Raw genomic sequence first — 13,956 nt, forward strand, 5'->3', positions numbered from 1 at the left:
AAGGTTCCTTTATTAGAAGAAAGGAGAAAGATTTTCCAGACAGATAGAAAGTAGTTCAATCCCCTCAAACGGGGATCCTTACCATAGCCTACCACCTCCTGCTCTGCCATGATTTTTTTTTTACCATCCTTATCTTCCATTCCTTTCCAGCCATCTTGCCCTTCCTTGAATACTCTGAGGTTATCACAGGTCAGGACCTTTAGAGTGCTGTTACTTTTGCTAGAAAGCTCTTTTACACATCTTTTCTCAGTGAAATTTTCCTCAGATTTCAAACCTTCTCACCTATCATCATCATAAAAAAAAATACCAGCTAGGCACTAGTTTTTAAAAATTCATTTTGTACTCAGCAGGTAATAAAATAGTGTGCATTTTATTTAAAACTAACCAACTGCTGATAAGAATATATATCGCCACAGCTGTGATTCCACATCCAACTTTAACAATAAGAACTGGGCATTTATTCTGCCCACCATGTTCCAGACCTGGCAAGGGATGATACCCATCTCCAGCAAAGTCTCAAAGGAAGCAGTGGCCCCTATGACCAAGAGTGGGAGCCCTGGAGGAAAGGGTCAGCCGGCTGCCTCTCTCTGCTCCCCACAGAGCCTGAGAGCCAGAAGGAGCTGTGGTGTGCACCTCTGGTTTGTCTGCTCTGTGCTCCTCCGTGGCCACTGGAGGTGACACATGAGTAGAAGCATGACCAGCACCAAAATTCTTACCTTATTATCCTCTATTATCTTCATAGATTAACACTATAGCAAATTAAATGTATTCTCATACGGTCTCTCTCCTTTAAAGCACTCAATTCATGAAAACAAACGCTAGTTAACTCACTTTATTCTGTATGTAGCACCTATATTAGTGTCTGTCACAAGTTGATAAATGTTTGTGGAATTAATGAATATGAATGATTGGGATCCCTGGGTGGCTCAGTGGTTGAGCGTCTGCCTTCGGCCCAGGGTGTGATCCTGGGGTTCCAGGATCGAGTCCCACATCGGGCAACCTGCATGGAGCCTGCTTCTTCTTCTGCCTGTGTCTCTGTGTCTCTTGTGAATAAATGAATAAAATCTTATAAATAAATAAATAAATAAAATAAGAATGATTCACCAAAACATTTTTTTCAGACCTCTTTTTGTTTCCTCCTAAAACTTTGAGTCAGCGGGCTCAATTCTATGCTGCAGCTCGCTGGGCTTTCCATTTTATCATCAGTTCACTTCTCATCTCAGAAACCAATCTAGATGGATTCCTGAAGCACCACAGTTCTTCCTTTTTAATGTGTTCCTGCAACAGAGTACTTTATGAAGATGGCAAAACTAGTATATTAGAAATGGCCTTGTCTATATTTCATGATGAAAATGTCACTTAGGTTATTGTACATATTTATATACAATGAAATATAAGAGACAACTTTGTCAGTCATTTGTATCTGTTTCTCTAAATACACTTATTGTCGGGAGACATTCTCACCACAGATCTCTTACAGACATCTGTGACTGTATGTTCAGGGATATTTCTATAGTAAATAGCCATAGAATAAAGAGCAGAGGGCATGGTTTGTCTTCCTCTGTTCGGAACAGAGGGCAGGGTTTGTCGTCTGTTCAGTATAATAAAAATAATGTCTCCCTTTGGACCAAAACTGGGCATATTTCCTGGCAGCCTATTATAAAACATTGAGGTTTCATAAATTCAGGATTTCTCAGCTGTGATACAAACCCACCGAGTGCATAAGATCCACCTGGGCTGCTCTGCATCATCCCTGTGGGAATTGAGGGACAAGAGACCATAGTACAAACAGGAAATTCATGTTGCTTGCTGTTCCATGAGTAATAAGTCCTTTGACCTAGTAGTCTCATGTCTTCTGCCAGCATCTGTGAAAATGTGGCAGGCTAGCTTGTTTGCTTACAAGTAAAATCTCAGGCCCATTTTAGTTCTTGACACTTACCTTTAATATCAGCTTCTAGTCCCTGCTTGCTAATAAAGTGCTGATAGTCTTAACCAAACTTACGGTCATGGATTAGTTCTGCATCCTTCTCGGCATGTTTCATGCCATTCTTGTCCCATTCAAATCTATGTCTAGATTTGATTTGAAGCTGTCTAGCTTCAGAGACCGAATTCTTTAATCACTGCATTTATTTATTTATTTATTTATTTATTTATTTATTTATAGATTATTTATTTATTTATTTGACCCAGAGAGAGGGAGAAAGAGAGCACAAGCACAAACAGGGTGAGCAGCAGTCAGAGTGAGAAGGAGAAGCAAGCTCCCGTGGGGAACCTGACGTGGGACTTGATCCCAAAACCCTGGAATCATGATCTGAGCTGACGGCAAATGCCCAACTGAGTGAGCCACCCAGGCGCCCCTGATGACTGCTTTTCATTCATAAAATAGCTTCACCATGCTTTATATCTGCCTACTTAAGTATATATGACCTACAACAATATTCTATTATAAGGATGGTGATGGTGGTGGTGGTGAATTTTTTGGCCTAGTGGTACATTTAGTGAACTCTGAAAATGGTAGAGATTTTTAAAACTATTTTGTTAGGAAACATCTTTTCTGCCTTATAGAGTAGTTAAAATAGATTACCACCTTGCATTTAACACCATTAAACTCTATCCCCTTTTCAAACCAGCAGTTTAAATTCTTACAGTTTAATACTCAATGGTGTGTCCGTTATTGTTGCATCCCTCGCTCTCCCTTTCTACCATTCGATCAAAAGACATTGAGAAGTTCCATTCTTAGTGTTTGGTATTATTATTATGGTTGCTGTTGTTTATATTCCCGTTTTCTCAAATGTCCCTATTGTACTAAGATAACTACTTACAATTTAGTATTCTATTCTCTCTGCAGACCTCTCATAACCAGTTTCTTAATATATAAACCAAGCCTAATTAATAAGGAAGCATGACTGGGTGTATGCGGGGGAGGTGAGAGGCTGCTTTTATTTTAATTCATGTCTTCTCAAACTGTCACCACACATTGCTTACCTGTTCTGTAAATCTTAAAAAAATTATCACTGTTTAATATTATTCAACCATTGCCCATACTGAATATGAATGAACATTTTATGGCCAGCTTTTTTCTGTTTCCTTCTCTTTTTGAAGAAGATATAGGATCACACCTCTTCCATAACTCTTGTTAAACCTCTGAATTAGGGTATTTCAATTAACAATCATTAAACCATTGTCTCCCTGCCACACTAACATGATGTTGGAAGTGTATATGTTCAAATCAGCTTATGTCTGTGGTAGCTACTTCCTTCTATTGGAATGACAGCCAATCTGCAAATAATCAATGGTGTCACTGCATTGTTAATATGATTGTGCTATTAAGACAACAGAAATAGCTGACCCTGTATATCTTAGTGAATAAGTCAAAGTACAGCAGTTTGGTTAGCATTTGTCAGGCAGCAACTATAGGTATGAAATGAGCAACTCTCTTCAAAAGTAGTTAATCAAACAAAGGAGTGTTTGCATACAGTGTAAATCCTAGTTTCTAAGGAGATCAGGTAATGATAACTTTCCCAGACTTAGTCAAATCAACCACACACTAGCTGGTAGCAGAATCTACTCAATAAACAGGAAATTGTGTTGTCATGTGAAAAAGTTACTCCTGATTAATTTTTCAGTCATATGTATTGAAGTAAAATTTATATAAAGTAAAATTCACCTTCTTTTGTATATGGTTCTATATTTTTCACAAATGATACTATTATTTGCTGATAATACCTTTTACTATGTCCAGTCTTTGCAACCAATGACCCATTTATTGTCCTTATAATTAAGTCTTTTCAAGATTTTCTTATAAATGATTTCTTCATTTAAGATATTATATTTGAAATCTATCCATGTTGCTGTATATTGCAGTAGGTTTTTTTTCCTTTTTCTTAGTTAAGTGGTACTCCATTTTATGTATATATGCACCACACAGTATGTTTATTTATTGTGGATTTTCTTGGGCATTTTTTTATATGGGTATACAATATCCAGTATCTAGTATCCAATATGGGTATCTGCTTCATTTAATGAAAAGAATTTCCTTCCTCCATTTTTTATTGGCATTGCTGAAAATCAGTTGACTTTATATGTGAGGATCTATTTTTGGTCTCTCTATTCTATTGCATTCATCTAAATATCTTCTCTTGCCAATTCCACGAGTTCCATATTATTGAAGGTTTACAGTGAGTCTTGAAATCAGGCAGTTTACATTCTCTTTTGTTGTTCTTCTTCAAGATTTTATAGATATTCTAGGCATTTCTATTTCTCTTTGAGGATCAGCTCATCAATTTCTACACAAAAAGCTTGTTGGAATTTTGACTGAGATTTCTTTGTATCAATAAATGAATTTTTGGAAAATGAATTTTACATAGCTATCATGTATCTCTATTTAGGAATTAACTTTAATTTCTCTTAAAAATGCCTCTGTTTTTCTATGTAGAAGATCACACCTATTTTGTTAAATTATCTCTAAATATTGTAAATTTTTGTCAATATTTTGAATGATGTCATTATAATTTAATTTTCAAATGGTTATTGGCAATATAAAAATGCATACACGTTTTGAAAGGTTATGTGTTCTAGATTAAATAATCTTTTATCATTATAAAAGTTCTCTCACTTCTCTAAAATTCTATAAGATTCTGTATACAGTTCATCTGATATTAAAAAAACAGCTTTTTTAGGATTAATGTGCGTTGTACATCAGCAAACGTTTGCCATACGTTTACTCTTAAAACTGAATACAAGTCTTGTAAAAAACATATAGTTGTGATTTTTTTTTTTATAAAGTAAGGCAATCTTTACCTCTCAGTTGGAATGATCAATTAATTCAATTTTAATATAATTGATCCTATACCTACCATTTCATGAGGTTTTTTCTTTAATCTTTTTCTTTCACATTTCCTTTTGTTTTCTTTCTTTTTTTAAAAAAAATATTTATTTATTTATTTATTAATGAGAGAGAGGCGAGACATAGGCAGAAGGAGAAGCAGGCTCCATGCAGGAAGCTCCATCCTGGAACTCCGAAACTCAGAGATCATGCCCTGCCTGAGCCAACGGCAGACGCTCAACCACTGAGCCACCCAAGCATCCCTCTTTGTTTTCTTTTGATGAAGAGTATTGCATTGTTATTATATTTACTGTGAATAGTCAATTGCATATTTTTAGTTAAAAAAAAGGAAACCTTTTTCTATCCACAGATTTTCATTTTTGGTGCTCTTTATTCCTTTGGTATAAAGGTTTTCACATGGTATCCTTTTTCTTCAACATGAAGAACATCTTTAAAAATTTCTTGAAGTGCAAATCTCCTGGTATGGATTCCTTCATCTTTGTTTATCTGAAAATTTATATATTCTGTCTACCTTGTGAAGGATATTTTCCCTGAATATAAAATTTTTATTGACATTTTCCTTTTAACAATGCATATTATCTTTTTTATTTTTATTTCAATTGTCTGATCAGAAGTCAGTGGTTATTCTTATCATTGTTCTGTATATGTATGTAATTTTTCTTCATATTATTTTACTATTATTTCCTCCAGCTTTGATTTTCAGTAATTTGTCTATGATTTGTTCCAGTTTGTGTTTAATTTTCTATCTAGTTGACATCTAATTAACTAGATATCTAATTTGAAATTTTTAAAAATATTTGAAAAATTATTAGCTGTTTAAAAATAGTTTATTTTACTCCACCCACTTCTGAATCATACACACACATACACACAAGATAGCACACCACATTTAGAGAAGTGTAGTTCTACTACTTACCAACCTTGCAGCATTGGTCAAGTTAATTGACTATACTTACTTGTTCTTCAACTATAAAATTGATAAAATAACAGAACTTATTGAAAATTATAATTCTATTTAACATACTTGTATAGTACTTACTATGGTCTAGGAGGTATTCAAAGTTCGTTAAGAGGATTAACTCATTTAATCTTCATAACAACACCATAGGGTAAATACTACTATCGCTAATCCCATTTAGTAAATGAGGTAAATTATCCAAGGCGGTACTGGTAGCAAGTGGCAGACATATGATTTGAATCAAGCATTTTGGTTTCAGAAGCCAGACTTTTGATTACCATACAATACTGCTTGTGAATGAGTTAAACATGTTACACACTTAAAACAATATCTGTCACACTTACAGTATGAAATACATTTCAGTTTTTATTATTAACATGTATATTTTAAATTTATTGTTGGATCCACTGTATTTATGTAAAGGCTTTCTAAAACTTGGGAGATTAGAGTGTATAAGATTTGGATAATTTTAGTGAAAGAATCTGTAATCTAGCAAAGTATTTCCTCAGTACCTTGTGGGTCATCAGGCTGTCAGGAGGGCAAACATGAAGTGCCTTCATGGATTTGTGCCTTGTTAAAGGCCAGCTGGGTGTGCGGCACTTGTCTGATTGACAGCTATGGGCAGTCAGTGCACTATTATATTTAGCTGAAAGTTAGTTAAAAAGAATGCAGTCTAGCGTGGGGACTCCGTGCATCTGTAGAAACTCAGGACCTCATCATTAGGACATTTAAGAATGAAAACCAATTCTTCCAGAGCCAAGTGCTACAGCAAGTCAATAAATGAAGCCAAGCAAGGAAAGGTTATATTTACAAGTTATGAGCCCATTCCTGTTTTTTAAATAATGCATTTTTCCTTTTTAAAACATTTGTCAAATAGAAATATTTTTGGGTTAAGTAGTAACCAACAATTTCAGTACAAAGTGTTTGTGGAAAAGAGAAAAGAAAACTGTTAAGAGGACTAGTTCTGGTAGAATTTGATTATTAAAAAATGATCACAATGTCCCGACTCTAAGGATTTCTCTTCCTTTTGTCTATTCTCCTCTTTCTTATCTAATTAGTAGGGATTTGGCATTCAGGGGACTTATAATAAGTGGGTGAACCTTTTGTAACTAAGTTGTTTTCATGATGATCTCTCAACTATGTTGATTTTTTTCACTGCTTAAGTTACATGCATTAGATTTGCTCTTGTCCTCAAATACATGTGTACTTCAGTAGTATTATATTTTTCATAAGGAAAACTTTGTCTTTTGTCTGTAAGCAAAACAAAGCTCAAAATCTAGAAGCGTCAATGTTGTCATGCTGTGGTAAGTGGTCCTAGCATTTATTTGGGAGTTTGAAATTTTAATTTCTAATCTTTCATATTTGGCTTTATGTATGACTCTGGGACAATTACACTTACATGATTCCATTTGGCTTCTTATATGTTATGTGTCCTCATTTACAGAAATTTGCAGTTCTTTCATTTATAAAATGAGAGACTTGTGATTATCATCACAAGACTTGTGACCCGATCATCTTCGGGTTCTTTATTAGTGAATTGATTTCTACTTCAAGTTTACCGTTCTTTGCTGTCTGGATTACCATCACTTGGAGATTAGATAGTTTATCCTTTTAACTAGGATAAATAAAATCTTCTATATCATGAGCCATGACAGATGATTGTTTGGATAATCAACAATTAGTTATTTTAGCATGTGACTTGGTTTGGACAGCCTCACAGAAAAATGAGATAAAACCTTTAGGTTCATCTCATACTTGCTATTCTAGCACACATATCACAGATATCCAAGGTTAAAGATGTATCAGAGAGGTTATAAATGTAACACATGATGGTTGTGGTGGGGCTGATATTCAGAAGTATTTTGCAAACAAAATTTTTATACTGGTCATGTTTCTTTTTCCATGTGTGATTATTTAAAGAAATGAGGGTCTTCAAACAATAATCTGTAAAGTAATGTGCAAAAAGAAATAAAAGGGTAATTTTCACACAATGAAACCAGATTTTATTTTAATTTTTGGTTTTCTGTCAAAATTTCTAAACATAAAAATCTAAAAAGTTAGGTAGTTTTTGTTTTTAATGTCCATGTCATAATAAAACTCTTAAAAATAAACTCTTCAAAATCATTTTTATTCAAATACTTATATTGGAAAATTTTGAGTTTCTAAACTTCCATTCAGCATCACTCTGTATTAATACTCTTTTACCTGATTCTAACTCTTGTTTTATTCATTAGTTCACTCATTTTTCAAGATGCGCTTAAAACTTATTGTAGAGCAATTATTTATTTATTAGAGAGAGAGAAAATGCAAGTGTGAAGGAGCAGAGGGAGAGGATACCAAGCAGACCCTGTGCTGAGCCTGGAGCCTTACGTGAGGCTCAATCTCAGGACCCGGAGATCATGACCTAGCTGAAATCAAGAGTCAGATACTTAACCAACTGAGCCATCCAGGTACCCCTGATTTGCTTAAATTAAATAAATTTAGGATTCTATCACTTGGAAACATCAAGTTATGACTAATCAAAACAGTTACATACATGGTTATATCACAAGAAAAATAGAAAGTGCATCTTGTGTTCTCCAGTAAAACTATACACATATATAGGAATGCATAGAGTTTCTTTTCTTATTGTACTTATTTTCTAATTCTCCTCATATCAACTGCACATACCTCTGATGATCCAAATACTTCTAACAGGACATGAAGATAAAGTTTAGTATAGGTAGTTGATATTGCATTGTAATTTGATATTTTTGTAAATTTTTCAAAATTTAGGAAATATACCTTGATTTTTTTGATTTTATTTTATTACGTGCTTTCTGACTTTTATGCACCTCTTCATCCATTAATATCTCCATCAGAGGGTGATAATGACAAAAAAGATATAATCCTATTTGGTCCCTTTGATACTTATACAGGCTCCAATAACAGATTTGGAGCCTGAGGCTATTGGAGACTGTGAATATTCGTGAATAACTATGTATTTCTATTTCTCATGTACTTGATTATAGCTGGAAATTTAGGATTGTGGGTTTTAATTGCAGATAGTCTTCTCCTAAAACACTCTCAAGATATAGTAGCATGTATTAGTTTGCTGTGGCTGTGGTAAAAAATACCACAGAAGTTGCAGCTTGAACAATAAAAATGTCTGAGATTGAGGTGGCAGCAGAGTTGTTTCTTCTGAGGCCTCACTCCTTGGCTTGGAGATGCTCATCTTCTCCCTGGGTCTCTGCAGTCTTTCCTTTTTGAAGGAAAAAAAAGTCTTTCCTTTTTTACAGTCTTTTCCTTTCCTGTATCTTTTTTTTTTTTTTTTTAAAGATCATATTTATTTAATCATGAGACCCAGAGAGAGAGAGAGGCAGAGACATAGGCAGAGTGAGAAGCAGGCTCCCTGCAGGGAGCCCAGTGCTGGACTCAATGCCAGAACCCAGGGATTAAGACCTGAGCTGAAGGCAGACACTCAACCACTGAGCTACCCAAGAGGCATCCCGCCTCCCCCCCGCCCCGCCCTTTTCTAAAGATGCGTGTCTGTATCTTAATCTCCTCCTATATAAGGACTGCAATCATATTGGATTTGGGTCCATTTGAACAGTCTCACTGTAACTTAATTGCCTCTTTAAAGACTCTGTCTCCAAATACAGTCACATCCTGAGGTAATAGGGTTAAGATGTCAATATATGAATTTTGGGAGATAAAGATTCCATCCATAGCCTTGCATAACTCAAATTCAGCTCTCAGATCAAATGTCACCTCCTCAGAAATGTGCATTCACTTGATTTTCAGTCAGAGCACCCTATTTAATTTCTTCATAGCCCTGAAATTATCTTGTGTGTTTATCTAATTGCTTGTTTATTTTATCTCATTGACAAGAGGACAGAGACCTCGTGGGACTGGTACACTGCTGTATCCCCAGCACCTAGTGATGGCAATTATTCAGTAAATAATTGTCAAAATAAATAGCATTACTTATAAGATAAAGATTCAGGGAATCCCTGGGTGGCTTAGCAGTTTGGCGCCTGCCTTTGGCCCAGGGCGCGATCCTGGAGTCCCGGGATCGAATCCCACATTGGGCTCCCAGCATGGAGCCTGCTTCTCCCTCCTCCTGTGTTTCTGCCTCTTTCTCTCTCCGTGTCTATCATAAAAATAAATAAATAAATAAATAAATAAATAAATAAATAAATAAATAAATCTTTTAAAACAAAAGATAAAGATTCAAAATGCTTTTACTTCAGAAATGATATTTTGAAAAAATTGCTTCAAGCTTCAAGAAATATTGTTATATATGTTTAAATTAAAAACAAATCCCTCTTTCAAATGTTAATATAATAATTTATAAAAATCTTTCAAATATTCTAGCAAATTCTCAAACATATATTGAAAGAAAACCATATTTTAAAAGTAACAGAACTCACAATAGTTCTGCTAACTTTAGTGTATGTGGGTTAGTAAATGACTGCAGTAGGAAGCTTGCATCTGACTTCACAGCAGGCCACAGGGCTTAATATAAATTTATAACAAGAGTCATTTTTCTTAGCAATCACACTAAGAGAATTTAATCATTATTCTTTTTTTTTTAATCATTATTCTTAATCTCTATTTAAAAGTTGTCTTTGGAAGCGGTGCATAAATTTTACATATGTGAATTTTTGAACCATGTGAATGAAAAGTTTTCTGAAAATGCACTTTCATGAAAGAATTGTTAAAAAACAGGCAGAAGGCATGACTTCCTGGCACTATTGTGACTTTGGTTGGTCCCACTGTTTCCAACATTATGCTTTTAAAAAGTCAAGGAATGAAAATTCAAGAGGTTGTTCCACAGTAACCTAAACACCAGTGGTAGCATTAGAAATGTCATCTAGATTGAAGCTATAATTTTCAATCATGTTACAGCCCAAGTATTACATGCTCATGAATATTGAATGTTGTTACTTGGGTAGTACTCTGAGCCAACATACTAGGAACTACTATCATGAAGGTCATCAAATATTTTGGCCAAAATATGGTTTCCAGAATTCAAATTCTGTGTTGGCAAGGGGCCAGGGATAGAACAAGTAGCTTCACTTCACTTTTCTCTCTTTCTTTTTCTCTGCCTTATTAGATATTTATTCCCATCTTTGCCAGGATTCCGTTGGTTTTAAAGTGGCAGGGACCTGACTCAAAATGGCTAAAGCAAAAGGGACTATAATTGGAAGAGAGAAGGGTAACCAAGACCAGCAGCTCAGATGATATATTTAGGACCTTCCTTCTCTCTATCTCTCAACTGTTTCTTTCCTATGGTAAGTGTTCCAAGGATCTAACTGGCAGCTTCCAGAAGTACCAGTTTTTATGTCATCATCAGGTTTGTACATTTAGTGAGAATATTTTCCCTTCTCAATATTTCACACAGAGTATGTGTAATTGGATCTCATGGACTCTAGTTTGTTGCATGACTCTTCTTGCACCCATCATTCCAAAATATATGACCAGTCCTACAAGAAGCACATGGACTAAAAGTGAGGTAAGATAGACTGTAAAAGGAAAGCCACAGTGCTGTCACTATAAATAGTGGAAATGGATATCAAGCACTATTGAATGTCCACTAAAAGGCCCTTTACTATTGAGTGTATGGTGAATATAATGTGAAACTTTTAAAAGAATTGAACTTTAACAGTGATGTTTTTCAAATAATGTGGCCTATTAATTCCATGTTTGGCCTCTTTGTATGAATTGTTTATGAATTTAACTATCTTTATTATGAGCATATTGAAGACAGTAACTTTATGATCTTTACCACCATATTCCTTCCAATGTTCAGCATCAGAATTCAATACATGTTCAATAACTGCTAACCTAATGATTTTTTAAATAAACCTTTATGTTATTTTGAAGATAGGGAAAACATGGACATTAGGAAGTTCAAATTAATAAATTTTCACTTGGTTAATATGCAATGTTGTATGCTATTTGGATACAGCTCTTCCTTTTTTAAAGATTTCTTTAAAATAAATGGTGGTAATACCTATGGCCATGATTTCTCCTTGGAATATTCTAAAGCAGCATTGTGGTAGTAGAATGCATATTTTAGGGAAACTAGGAGATGATAAATGCAAACACCTAGAGATACTGACTCCACAAATACAGAGAATGCCCTTTTTGTAAAGATGCTATGCCCTTTTATTTCCAACTCTGAATAAATTAATGATACCCATAATGTTCTCCTCTGTTTTTTTTTCTTGCCTCATAGACCTCTTAAGCAACTTTACCTAACATAACACGAAAATCTGATCATTGCTAGCTATGTGGGTGAATTTCTTCTACAATTTGTCCCATTTTTATGATTGGAGCTATTTTATCAATATGTTGTATGCCTAAAACTAATATAACATCATATGTGAATTATACTCCAATTAAAATAATTAATTACTTAAAAAGGATCATAAAAAAGAAAGATTGGAGCTATTTAAATTTTTAAAAATAATGATGATATACAAGTTTATCACACACATAATTTCTCTTATCACCTTCTCTGCAGCCTAGGACAGCTTTTTGATAGTTTTGTCACTTGACATTATTTGACAAAGGAAGAATACTGAAGAGAACTCTAATAATACCCACTATAAAATTCTAATAATATCCATTCATCTATTAAAAATGTTTATTAAATGTCTACTGTCTACAGATTCTGGAACTATGAGCAGTAATATGATGTAGACACTAGGCTCTAGGATCATGAACCTGCATTAGAATAAAAAGACATACACAAATATAGTGCTACATTATAGGTCCTTTTTATAAGGCCATTTCAAATCATTATCCAACACATTAAATGATAAAACATTCTACTAGGCATCAGGAGATGGTAAAACTATGTAGGGGAAGAAATTTCTTTCAATGTGGTGAGAGGGAAGAGAGAAATGAAGAACTTGCAAAATCACTAGTTTGATCATCATGCATTTCCCTAGAACACTGATGGAAAACCAGTCCCAACAAGAAAATTATCTTTATATATTTTGGCTCATATCTTTCCTTCCCACTAGCCATGCATCGAGGAACCAATGGAAGAGAAGAACCATTTAGATCTGTGGTCGAAGGGCACTTCCACAGTTCTCACTTTTCCTAATTCTCCCATTGCAGAAGTTAACATACTTTCTATTAGTATATCTTAGGGTGGGGAATTATAGACAATAAAGATGAAATATTCAGCTTACTTAACTCAGCATTCTTTCACCTTCCTAAGATATGTGACAAAGGAAAGATATAGGGCAAAAGAACATTTACACTAATTTGGCTTCTCCTTATAGGGAACCAGATGTTTGTGTCTTCTATGCTAATTGGTGATCTTTTCTTATAAATACAGCACAATACAGCTTTCTTCAGAAAGCTTTCCATTTGAGATGTAGTCTCAACAGGATTTTTCATTGGGATTTTTCATATGTTTTCCCTGGCAAAAGGGTAGGCCCCTGACCCAATTTAGGTCAATCATGCACAACTTTTAGAATTTCAAACTGTGTAAAAAGTAATTGAAGGTCTGAAAGAAGTTGAAACTAGTTAACTTTGATGACAGTGCCTTGAGAAAAGACAACTGCTATTTCCTGGTATTTATATGTCAGGAAATGTCTTGATCCCAGTACTCTCAGAAGCTTGATGCTTCAACATTTTTGGGCCACCCACATCAGTCATATATAAAATTATCCAAGGAGAGTTTCTGAGGACTGCATCCTTTTCACTCATTCTACTTACTGTGCCTTTTCTTCTTTACCTCACACTTAACAGCTTAGTACAAATGATGACCTCTATCAAAACTTCTTAATGCTGGTTTTCCTCAGAATACTTTATTTCCCAACATCTTGCTTTTATATCATTTTTAATATTCCTTTTTTCTGGCTTTCACACTATATAATTATGATTAGTTAGGTATGCAGATGGTGAGTTCTTCTCAGGGTAGTTAATGCACCCTTAAAATTTTTGTAACTGCTATGTATCTCGTAAAGCTGTTCATATAATGAAAACACATAAAGATTGTACATACATGTTTTTATAAGATTATATATATTTATATATATTTATAAGTATGTATATTATATATATGTACATATATATATTTGTGTCTGTGTGTGTGTGTGTGTGTGTGCAGAATAAGTATATGAATAGTGTATCTCCAAGTGGCAGGGGA

Source organism: Vulpes lagopus, chromosome 6, assembly GCF_018345385.1.
Source record: "Vulpes lagopus strain Blue_001 chromosome 6, ASM1834538v1, whole genome shotgun sequence".
Classification (NCBI taxonomy): Eukaryota; Metazoa; Chordata; class Mammalia; order Carnivora; family Canidae; genus Vulpes; species Vulpes lagopus.